General features: G+C 56.2%; 1 pseudogene across 1 annotated transcript; it reads left to right on the top strand.

Annotated features, from left to right (window-relative positions):
• Nucleotides 1–296: 296 nt before the first annotated feature.
• On the top strand, nucleotides 297–1,044 carry LOC309839450 (phosphoethanolamine/phosphocholine phosphatase-like; annotated as a pseudogene). The gene has a single exon. The product of its transcript is annotated as a phosphoethanolamine/phosphocholine phosphatase-like (transcript).
• The last annotated feature ends 11,308 nt before the right edge of the window (nucleotides 1,045–12,352 follow it).

Here is a 12,352-nt window from a genome sequence, read left to right as displayed (position 1 = left end):
CTCTGGACTGGAGGGACTCGTGAGAGCCGGAGCCCAGAAATCCGGGGATGGATAAGACACGGCGTCCCTTCCAATCCCCGTAAGCACCCCTTGCTCCATCCTGCGCCCAAATACCTCAGCTAGGCGCTCTCCCACTCTTTACACTCCAAATTCAGCCAGGACAGACCTCTGCAGCCGCCGCTCCCCACCCTACAGGAGAAGCTCAGAGGTCCTGTCCCCCTTTCCTCTGAGGGACTATTTTTGGTGACCACAAAAGGATTAGATCGCTCAGGACAAAGCTGGTAGAGGACAGCGGGATGGCTGCGCCGGGCGCGCCGCTCTTCCTCCTGACCTTCAACTTTGACGAGACTATCGTGGACGAAAACAGTGACGGCTGCGTCGTGCGCGCGCCGCGGCGGGCAAGCGGCTGCCTGAGAGCCTGCGTGCTACCTAGCGCGAGGGCTTCTGCAGGAATACATGCAGCGCGTCTTCCAGTACCTGGGCGAGTAGGGCGTGCGGCCGCGGGACCTGCGCGCCATCTACGAGGCCATCCCCCTGTCGCCCGGCATGGGCGAGCTGCTGCAGTTTGTGGCCAAGCAGGGCGCCTGCTTTGAGGTTATTCTAATCTCAGAGGCCAACACCTTTGGCATGGAGAGTGTGCTGCGCGCCGCCGGCCACCACGGCCTGTTCCGCCGCATCTTCAGCAACCCGTCGGGGCCCGACCCTTGGGGGCTGCTGGCGCTGCGGCCGTTGCACGCGCACAGCTGCGCTCGCTGCCCCGCCAACATGCGCAAGCACAAGGTGCTCAGCGACTACCTGCGCGAGCGGGCACACGACGGCGTGCACTTCGAGCGCCTTTACTACGTGAACGACGGCGCCAACGACTTCTGCCCCATGGGGCTGCTGGCAGGCGGCGACGTGGCCTTCCCGCGCCGCCGCTACCCCATGCACCACCTTATGCAGGAGGCGCAGAAGACCGAGCCCAGCTGCTTCCGCGCCAGGGTGGTGCCCTGGGAAACCTCCACCGAAGTGCGCCTACACCTGCAACAGGTGCTGAGGACGTGACCTGCAGAGGGCACCCGGGCGGGGAGAGGGTGGGGCGGTGGGGGTCGGGAAAGAGAAAGCTAGTTTTATTACTCCTTTTCCCTTTCGTTTTGGTATATCCCTCCGGGATTTCTCGGAATCCCAGGGTGGTCCATTTGGGGACTGGAGGAGGGAGTTGGGAGCTGACCCCATCTGTGCAGTTAACCCAGCTCGGCTGCCTCCGCCAGTTCCACTGCAAGCGAATTCCGGAGTCGGGCCGCACCAGGGTGGCGCGCATAACTGAGCAGGCAGCAGTGTTTCCAAAAACCTTGTCCTCCCAGCTGGGAGGACGGGGTTCCCTGTCAGGGTAGAGAAGGAACATGTCCCGCCGCGTCGCGGGTAACTGTTGCCTTGGGATGCATGGCCTCCCTCCTCCAGTCTTCTGTCCAGGGGACCCAGGCCCCGAAATGCCCCCCCGCGACCTCCCCCGCACCGGACTCCCTGCGGAGAGAGGTGGCGCTCCCTGCCGACGGTCCCAGGCCTAGATCTCGCTTTACCTACTGTGACCCTACACTACACTCCTTGCCTCCCTCCCCGCCCCCACCCTGTCGCATCCCCACAGGAAAAAAAGCTGGAGGGAACGGTCCCCTCCCGTTGGTGGAAAGAGGTAGCACACTGTCCCGGGGCTCGGGTCTGGCCAGCCAGGGACCTCACAGAGCCCGACGGTGTCTCCTCGCACCCCAGCCTCGTCTGTGCAGCAAGAAACCAGGGACTTAACCAAAGTCGCCCCACTGACGGGGCCCTCTGAGTCCCCCTCCTCCCGTATGGAACAGAAAGCCATGATGCTCTAAAGCAGAGCCAGTGGAAACCCAAGGCCCACCTCCGTCTTTTGGTGTTTCAGAGCTGTAAAGGAGGTGAAGGGGCAGAGGTGAGCGAGATCTCTCACGCTGCAGTCTGAGGGACGAGGGCGAGGTGATCTCTGCTCTCAGAGAGCCCCACTTAAGTGAGGGAGCTGGTCCCCACTCTTGGAGGAGTGCCCAGCTTGGGGAACCAAGCCTGAATACACAACAAAGCAGGCAGCAGGCAGAAGAGCAGGGTGCAGCCCACCTCTGCAGAGGGGCACAGGGGTCTAGTGTGGAGGCTCCGTGAGCACCGAGGAGATGGGAGAGTGGAGGGGCACAGGGGTCTAGTGTGGAGGGGGCTCAGTGAGCACCGAGGACATGGGAGAGTGGAGGGGCACAGGGGTCTAGTGTGGAGGGCCCCGTGAGCACCGAGGACATGGGAGAGCGGAGGGGCACAGGGGTCTAGTGTGGAGGCTCCGTGAGCACCGAGGAGATGGGAGAGTGGAGGGGCACAGGGGTCTAGTGTGGAGGGGGCTCAGTGAGCACCGAGGACATGGGAGAGTGGAGGGGCACAGGGGTCTAGTGTGGAGGGCCCCGTGAGCACCGAGGACATGGGAGAGCGGAGGGGCACAGGGGTCTAGTGTGGAGGCTCCGTGAGCACCGAGGAGATGGGAGATTCTGCTGCTTAGGGCAGGCAGAGGAGGCTCAATTAGCAGGAGCCGTGCAAGTGGGCTGCCTTTCAGCCCCTCGGCCGCTAGCCCTGCAGGGCAATCATCAGGAGGTCGTCAGGATTGTATTCAAAGTCGGCACTTGCAGCTGGAGACCCTGTCTTCATGGCGTAAGGGTCCCCTGTGGATAAGGGCACCAAACTCCCTGGCTTCCAGTTCTTTCCTGTCTCCAGCAGGCCTCTGGGTGCCTCCTCTGTCTTTACCAGGACCCCTTCCCACTGCACTGGGGGGAAGGAACAGACACAGCTCACAGCCCAGGAGGCGTGCAGGACTGGTCCAGTCTTGACTGGAGCAGGCTTTGGAGTGGGACTCAAGAGGCTCACTGAAGGCGGTGCCTGGGTCAGCATCCCAGAGATCCCAGGCGTCAGCAGCTGGCCTGCACATAGTTCCCGGGGAGGAATCCAGACCCCTCTGAGTCGATGCCTTCACACCAGCCATCGGAGTAGCGGCGGGTGATGCAGATAATGGTGCCCTCAGAGAAGGAGAGTTCGTCGTCCTTCTGGCGCGTGTATGGGTTCAGTGTCACCACTGCAGGGCGGGAGGAGAGGGGTGCCATGAGATGTGCCTCCTGCCCCGCCACAGGGATGCTTGTGCCCACGTACTGGACTCTAGGGGGCAATGTGGGGAGTGGGGCAGGAGATGCCTTCTCCAGAGCCCCAGGACTCCTCCCCAGCTGAGCTAATATTCAGTATCAGGCCAGCTGCTTCCCTCCTCTGGGGGTGCGGTGGGGTGGAATAAAAGGCTCCACAAGTGTGACACAGGCCATCCCCTCCACTCCAAGAAACTTCAGTGTCTGAGACCAGGGCCCCAGGATCTACCCATGTTTTGTAATCTGCTTTCAGCCCCTGTTCACCCTGGTCCTCCCACAATGTCTCTAGCAGGTGCTGGAGGTATTGCTCAGTAGGTGCTCTAGTAGGTGCTCAGTAAATACAGTAACATTGAACAGTGTAGACTTGGCCGAGTGAGCCTTGGGCAAGTCACTTAGTTTAACCTCTCAGGCTCAGCTTCGTCTGTTAAATGGGAGTGTGAAGATCCTAGGAGGTTAAGTAAAAGCGAGAAAATGGATGAGAAGCTTTGACTCTGGGGTCTGGTATAAAGCAGGGGCTAAATTATGTTACCCACCCACCCCCACATAACATAACATTTGCCATTTAAATCGTTTTGAGCATGCAGTCCATGGCATTAACTACATTCACGTTGTTGTACAAATATTCTCAGCATCCTCCTCCAGAACTCATTCATTTTCCCTGTGGGAAATTCTGTATCAGTTTCTCTAAATTTTTGCCAACATCTGTTATTTTTAGCTTTCTTGATTGTAGGCCTTCTAGTGTGTGGAGGGGTGTATGGCGCTGTGGTGTTAACTTGCATTTCATCACGGCTCATGATGATTAACGTCTCTTCATGTGCTTGTTGACCATTTGTATGTCTTATTTGGAGAAGGGTCTTTTCAAGTCCTTTTTCCATTTAAAACATTGGGTTGTTTGCCGAGTCCCGCCAAGCGCTCCTCCTGGCGGTTTTGGTGTCGGTGAGTCCGGCCTGGAGCGGTCTTCCGCGCCGCAGGGGCCCACGCGCCGGGGCCTCCGTAGCGGCCTCTCAGGAGAGGAGACGCTCGGCCCGCGGCGCCCGTGCCCAGAGCGCCGAGATCGTGCTGTGCCGCGCGGACGCGGCGCTGCCGGGGCGGGTTTTGTTCGGCATTGGCTGCGGCGGTCTGCGCGCCTCTCCCGGAAGCGGGCGTCCCGGCCAGAGCGCACCTGGCGCGGGGCGTCCTCGGGGCTCCTCGCCGTCGGCGCCGCGCGAGCCGGCGGGGGTCTAAGGAGCCAGCGCGCGGCGACTGGGAACGACCCGTCCCGTGGGTCCCTGGCACCCCAGCGGCATCCGAGCGCGGAGCGGAGGGCCGCGGACCGCAGGTAAGGGGACAGCGGCTCGGTGGAGTGGGTGGAGGAAGGAACGACGAATTACACCAGAGCTGTTTGGTACAGTCGCGGAGCTACCTAACCTGGCGGCAGCAGGAAGGGCTCGCCTTTGGAGTAAAGGCTTTGAGGACGAGCCCGAGCCTACTCACTCCCGTTTTACAGAACATCTGCAGGTGTAAAGCTCACTCGTGCGCGGTTTTCCTAAGCAGCCAAGTGCCCCTCCCCCGCGATGTCTCTGCAAGCAGAACCTGAGAGGGGCCGGTGCCTTGAGAGACTCGCCCTTGGCCCATGGGAAGCCCAAGGGATTTATCCTGCATGGTGATTTCACGTGCTGGGACCCCCCGCCCCCCCGCCCCGCCAACCCCCACTCTGGCCAGCTGGCCCAGCCTTGGTTACTGCACTTCTCCAGCCCCAGCCGGCCCTTGGCCACCTGCTGGGATGGGAAAGGGAAGGGTGTCAGAATTTCACCTTAGAAACTTGCCAGGGGGCGTGGATTTAAACACATAGTGGTCACTCTGGCAGAAGAGAAGGGAGGAGGGCGCCTTGTTACCCTTTCATTGTGGAATCGGTGGCGCTCCTGCTGAGAGGGACCTCTCCAGTGTTTGGTGTATTGGAACTGAATAATTAGAACTTGTACAATTTTCAAATTATGTGGTACTTGAATTTAAAAGCAAAACCCCTAGAAACTCTAAGTGTTTTATAAATTGAGATCTAAAAATTGAAGGTCTGTTTTGCTTCCACTATGACATTATATTAAGAAATGTGCATTTATTGAGAAGAGAGTCAGAAAAGGGAAGCAAACAGAAAACTCAGACGTACCACTGCAGAGGCCATGGGAGTTAAGTTGTAAATGCTGCTGGCTTTCAGTAGCCTGCAGCCATTCTCTTCCTGTAGCTGATGGGATACAAAGCTCTACTGGGTTGTTCTTTGCACGGGATAGTCTTGTTTTGCAGAAATTCAGCTCAGAGCCATCTCTTGATGTATAAGAATTTCCCAGATTAGGTCCCCAGGCAGATCCTGGAGGGCCAGGGGGATTCCTTGCTTCATTATACCCGTCTGTTGGAGTAGAAAACAGCAATGACGTAGTTTTCTTTAAATATGGTTTTTGGTCTATCATCCAGAGCTTAGAGTAGCTATTTCCTTTCTCCCTCAATATGGTTGTGTTCCTGGAATGAATTATAGTCATATGACCTTGTTTTTACAGGCGAGGGTGAGGGTCAGGGTCAGGGGTCAGGGGTCGGGGGTCGGGGGTCGGGGCTGGGGTTAGGGGGTAAGGGTTAGGGTTAGAGTTTAGCGTTAGGGTTAGGGTTGGGGGTTAGGGGTTAGGGGTTAGGGTTAGGGTTAGGGTTTAGGGTACGGGATAGGGTACCGAATAGGGTATGGGTTGGGGTACGGGTTAGGATTAGGGTTAGGGTACGGGTTAGGGTATGCTTTAGGGTTAAGGTATTTATTAAACCTCTCCCACTCTCCAGATGTCACTTAGCACGTAAAGGAATATTATTTGGGGTCCAGCCATGGAGAAGACTTTAGACACTAGGATAAGACAAAGAACACACGCATTATAAATAAATCACATTAGGATTTTGTTTTTAACCTGTACATTAAAACACTAGTGCCTAGGAAATTTAATGGAGGCAGAAGCAGTAAAGGGTAGTTTTATGGGAATAACATCACAGTTTTCTGTGGAATACACAGATTTTGACTGGTTAGAAAGTCAAGGAGGAATGCTTTTGTTCTGAAGATATAAACCCTCTTCTAAATTGAGCTGTTATTGGAAGTTAGGAATTGTTTGTTCCTGTTGTATTGCTTTGTGTGTTCATGATTATTCTGCTTGCATCTCCCTTGTTAAACCTTTGATTTGGGGAAGAGTGCCATTCCTGGAAATGAGTTTACAGAATTATTCTCAAAAACGGAAGGAAATGGTTCTCACCTAAATATTAAGAAATAATCTCTATACTGGTGTACTAACAGAATTATGATTCAGGGATAATAATTCTATGAAATGTAATTAAAAACAATATATATTTTTTCTTTTAAATTTCCATTGTTACTTTTTAAAAGTACAATTATAATTCAATGCTTTGTAACAAGTGAAATTTAAAAAGATTAAAGTGAAAGATAATATTTTACCACTTGCCCTCCTTTCCAACTCCCTGAAACGACCAACATAATGTGTAGCTTTCTCATTTTATGCAGGTGCTCCTTACATGTGGAACATCATGTTTCTCACTGTAGAAAAACAGATTTAGCTCTCACACATTTTATAGGCTACATAACAGTCCGTAGAACAGAAGTACCAAGTATTTCAGACTTAACTTTTTGAGGGACACTCAGGTTACTTTCTGATTTATTTTGTTGTTCTGCTAAGTTGTTTTAACAACAGAAAAATACATTTTAAAATATAAAAATCAAAATTAAGTTAGGGGTGAGGATAAGGGTTTAGGGTATGGGTTAGGGTACAGGTTAGGGTTAGGGTACAGGTTAGAATTAGGGTACAGGTTAGGGTTAGGTTTAGGGTATGGGTTAGGGTTAGGGTACGGGTTAGGGTACAGGTTAGGATACGGCTACGGGTAAGGGTTAGGGTATGGGTTAGTGTTAGGGTACGGCTTAGGGTATGGTTTAGGGTTAGGGTATAGTTTAGGGTATGGTTATGGTTTAAGGTTAGGGTACGGGTTAGTGTTAGGCAGGGGTTAGGATTAGGGTACGGGTTAATGATAGGGTTAGGGTTGGGGTTAGGGTAGAGTTTAGGGTACTGGTTCGGGTACGGCTACAGGTTAGGCTTAGGACACGGATTAGGGTATAGGTTAGTGCGAGGGTACGAGTTAGAATTAGGGTACAGGTTATGTTTAGGTTTATGGTACGGGTTAGGGTTAGGGTACGGGTTAGGGTACAGGTTAGGGTATGGCTACGTGTTAGGGTTAGGGTATGGGTAAGGGTAGGGGTTAGGGTTAGGGTACAGGTTAGGGTAAAGTTTAGGGAATGACTACGGTTTAGGGTTAGGGTATGGGTTAGGGTACGGGTTAGGGTACGGTTTAGGGTTAGGGTTAGGGTACGGGTTAGGGTTATGGTACGGGTTAGGGTATTGGTTAGGATTAGGGTACAGGTTACGGTTAGGGTACAGTTTAGGGTATGGGTACGGGTTAGGGTTAGGGTACGATTTAGGGTACAGGTTAGTGTTAGTGTACAGGTTAGGATTAGGATACAGGTTAGCGTGAGGATTAGGGTTAGGGTTAGGGAACGGGTACGGTTTAGGGTACAGGCTAGGGTATGGCAAAGGGTTAGGGTTAGGGTACGAGTTAGGGTACGGGTTAGTGTTAGGGTCCGGTGGAGGATTAGCGGACGGATTAGGGTATGGGTTAGGGTCAGGTTTCGGGTACAGTTCAGGGTATGGCTACAGGTCAGAGTAAGTGTACGGGTTAGGGTACGGGTTAGGGTTAGGGTACGAGTTAGGGTTAGGGTACGCTTTTGGGGTTAGGGTTAGGGTTAGGGTTAGGGGATGGGGACGGTTTAGGGTCCAGGTGAGGGTACGACAACGCTTTAGGGGGAGCGTACGTGTGAGGGTGCGGGTTAGCGATAGCGTACGGGTTAGGATTAGGGGAGAGTGAGGGTCAGGCTTCGGGGAAGGGTTAGGGTTAGGGTTCGGGAGAGGGTTAGGGTTAGGGGACGGGGACACTTTAGGTTCCAGGTGATGGTACGAAAATGCTTTCGGGGGAGCGTACGTGTGAGGGCGCGGGTTAGTGTCAGCGTACGGGTTAGGATTAGGGGACGGGTGAGGGTCAGGCTTCGGGGAAGGGTTAGGGTTAGGGTTCGGGCTAGGGTTAGGGTTAGGGGACGGGGACGGTTTAGGGTCCAGGTGAGGGTACGACAACGCTTTAGGGGGAGCGTACGTGTGAGGGCGCGGGTTAGTGTCAGCGTATGGGTTAGGATTAGAGGACGGGTGAGGGTCAGGCTTCGGGGAAGGGTTAGGGTTAGGGTTCGGGATACGGTTAGGGTTAGGGGACGGGGACGGTTTAGGGTCCAGGTGAGGGTACGACAACGCTTTAGGGGGAGCGTGCGTGTGAGGGCGCGGGTTAGTGTCAGCGTACGCATTAGGATTAGGGGATGGGTGAGGGTCAGGCTTCGGGGAAGGGTTAGGGTTAGGGTTCGGGCTAGGGTTCGGGTTAGGGGACGGGGACGGTTTAGGGTCCAGGTGAGGGTACGACAACGCTTTAGGGGGAGCGTACGTGTGAGGGCGCGGGTTAGTGTCAGCGTACGGATTAGGATTAGGGGACGGGTGAGGGTCAGGCTTCGGGGAAGGGTTAGGGTTAGGGCTAGGGTTAGGGTTTGGGGACGGGGACGGCTTAGGGTCCAGGTGAGGGTACGACCACGCTTTAGGGGGAGCGTACGTGTGAGGGTGCGGGTTAGTGTCAGCGTACGGGTTAGGATTAGGGGACGGGTGAGGGTCAGGCTTCGGGGAAGTGTTAGGGTTAGGGTTCGGGCTAGGGTTAGGGTTAGGGGACGGGGACGGTTTAGGGTCCAGGTGAGGTACGACAACGCTTTAGGGGGAGCGTACGTGAGAGGGCGCGGGTTAGTGTCAGCGTACGGGTTAGGATTAGGGGACGGGTGAGGGTCAGGCTTCGGGGAAGGGTTAGGGTTAGGGTTCGGGCTAGGGTTAGGGTTAGGGGACGGGGACGGTTTAGGATCCAGGTGAGGGTACGACAACGCTTTAGGCGGAGCGTACGTGTGAGGGCGCGGGTTAGTGTCAGCGTACGGGTTAGGATTAGGGGACGGGTGAGGGTCAGGCTTCGGGGAAGGGTTAGGGTTAGGGTTCGGGCTAGGGTTAGGGTTAGGGGACGGGGACGGTTTAGGGTCCAGGTGAGGGTACGACAACGCTTTAGGGGGAGCGTACGTGTGAGGGCGCGGGTTAGTGTCAGCGTACGGGTTAGGATTAGGGGACGTGTGAGGGTCAGGCTTTGGGGAAGGGTTAGGGTTAGGTTTCGGGCTAGGGTTAGGGTTAGGAGACGGGGACGGTTTAGGGTCCAGGTGAGGGTTCGACAACGCTTTAGGGGGAGCGTACGTGTGAGGGTGCGGGTTAGTGTCAGCGTACGCGTTAGGATTAGGGGACGGGTGAGAGTCAGGCTTCGGGGAAGGGTTAGGGTTAGGGTTCGGGCTAGGGTTCGGGTTAGGGGACGGGGACGGTTTAGGGTCCAGGTGAGGGTACGACAACGCTTTAGGGGGAGCGTACGTGTGAGGGCGCGGGTTAGTGTCAGCGTACGGGTTAGGATTAGGGGACGGGTGAGGGTCAGGCTTCGGGGAAGGGTTAGGGTTAGGTTTCGGGCTAGGGTTAGGGTTAGGGGACGGGGACGGTTTAGGGTCCAGGTGAGGGTACGACAACGCTTTAGGGGGAGCGTACGTGTGAGGGCGCGGGTTAGTGTCAGCGTACGGGTTAGGATTAGGGGACGGGGGAGGGTCAGGCTTCGGGGAAGGGTTAGGGTTAGGGTTCGGGCTAGGGTTAGGATTAGGGGACGGGGACGGTTTAGGGTCCAGGTGAGGGTACGACAACGCTTCAGGCGGAGCATACGTGTGAGGGCGCGGGTTAGTGTCAGCGTACGAGTTAGGATTAGGGGACGGGTGAGGGTCAGGCTTCGGGGAAGGGTTAGGGTTAGGGTTCGGGCTAGGGTTAGGGTTAGGGGACGGGGACAGTTTAGGGTCCAGGTGAGGGTACGACAACGCTTTAGGGGGAGCGTACGTGTGAGGGCACGGGTTAGTGTCAGCGTACGGGTTAGGATTAGGGGACGGGTGAGGGTCAGGCTTCGGGGAAGTGTTAGGGTTAGGTTTCGGGCTAGGGTTACGGAACGGGGACGGTTTAGGGTCCAGGTGAGGGTACGACAACGCTTTAGGGGGAGCGTACGTGTGAGGGCGCGGGTTAGTGACAGCGTACGGGTTAGGAATACGGGACGGGTGAGGGTCAGGCTTCGGGGAAGGGTTAGGGTTAGGGTTTGGGCTAGGGTTAGGGTTAGGGGACGTGGACGGTTTAGGGTCCAGGTGAGGGTACGACAACGCTTTATGGGGAGCGTACGTGTGAGGGCGCGGGTTAGTGTCAGCGAACGGGTTAGGATTAGGGGACGGGTGAGGGTCAGGCTTCGGGGAAGGGTTAGGGTTAGGGTTCGGGCTAGGGTTAGGGTTAGGGGACGGGGACGGTTTAGGGTCCAGGTGAGGGTACGACAACGCTTTAGGGGGAGCGTACGTGTGAGGGCGCGGGTTAGTGTCAGCGTACGGGTTAGGATTAGGGGACGGGTGAGGGTCAGGCTTCGTGGAAGTGTTAGGGTTAGGTTTCGAGCTAGGGTTAGGGTTAGGGGACGGGGACGGTTTATGGTCCAGGTGAGGGTATGACAACGCTTTAAGGGGAGCGTACGTGTGAGGGCGCGGGTTAGTGTCAGCGTACGGGTTAGGATTAGGGGACGGGTGAGGGTCAGGCTTCGGGGAAGGTTTAGGGTTAGGGTTCGGGCTAGGGTTAGGGTTAGGGGACGGGGACGGTTTAGGGTCCAGGTGAGGTACGACAACGCTTTAGGGGGAGCGTACGTGAGAGGGCGCGGGTTAGTGTCAGCGTACGGGTTAGGATTAGGGGACGGGTGAGGGTCAGGCTTCGGGGAAGGGTTAGGGTTAGGGTTCGGGCTAGGGTTAGGGTTAGGGGACGGGGACGGTTTAGGGTCCAGGTGAGGGTACGACAACGCTTTAGGGGGAGCGTACGTGTGAGGGCGCGGGTTAGTGTCAGCGTATGGGTTAGGATTAGGGGACGTGTGAGGGTCAGGCTTTGGGGAAGGGTTAGGGTTAGGTTTCGGGCTAGGGTTAGGGTTAGGAGACGGGGACGGTTTAGGGTCCAGGTGAGGGTTCGACAACGCTTTAGGGGGAGCGTACGTGTGAGGGTGCGGGTTAGTGTCAGCGTACGCGTTAGGATTAGGGGACGGGTGAGAGTCAGGCTTCGGGGAAGGGTTAGGGTTAGGGTTCGGGCTAGGGTTCGGGTTAGGGGACGGGGACGGTTTAGGGTCCAGGTGAGTGTACGACAACGCTTTAGGGGGAGCGTACGTGTGAGGGCACGGGTTAGTGTCAGCGTACGGGTTAGGATTAGGGGACGGGTGAGGGTCAGGCTTCGGGGAAGGGTTAGGGTTAGGTTTCGGGCTAGGGTTAGGGTTAGGGGACGGGGACGGTTTAGGGTCCAGGTGAGGGTACGACAACGCTTTAGGGGGAGCGTACGTGTGAGGGCGCGGGTTAGTGTCAGCGTACGGGTTAGGATTAGGGGACGGGGGAGGGTCAGGCTTCGGGGAAGGGTTAGGGTTAGGTTTCGGGCTAGGGTTAGGGTTAGGAGACGGGGACGGTTTAGGGTCCAGGTGAGGGTTCGACAACGCTTTAGGGGGAGCGTACGTGTGAGGGTGCGGGTTAGTGTCAGCGTACGCGTTAGGATTAGGGGACGGGTGAGAGTCAGGCTTCGGGGAAGGGTTAGGGTTAGGGTTGGGGCTAGGGTTCGGGTTAGGGGACGGGGACGGTTTAGGGTCCAGGTGAGGGTACGACAACGCTTTAGGGGGAGCGTACGTGTGAGGGCGCGGGTTAGTGTCAGCGTACGGGTTAGGATTAGGGGACGGGTGAGGGTCAGGCTTCGGGGAAGGGTTAGGGTTAGGTTTCGGGCTAGGGTTAGGGTTAGGGGACGGGGACGGTTTAGGGTCCAGGTGAGGGTACGACAACGCTTTAGGGGGAGCGTACGTGTGAGGGCGCGGGTTAGTGTCAGCGTACGGGTTAGGATTAGGGGACGGGGGAGGGTCAGGCTTCGGGGAAGGGTTAGGGTTAGGGTTCGGGCTAGGGTTAGGGTTAGGGGACGGGGACGGTTTAGGGT

This window comes from Grampus griseus, assembly GCF_964374135.1.
Source record: "Grampus griseus genome assembly, chromosome: X".
NCBI lineage: Eukaryota > Metazoa > Chordata > Mammalia > Artiodactyla > Delphinidae > Grampus > Grampus griseus.
This window is presented reverse-complemented; position numbering and strand designations above follow the sequence as displayed.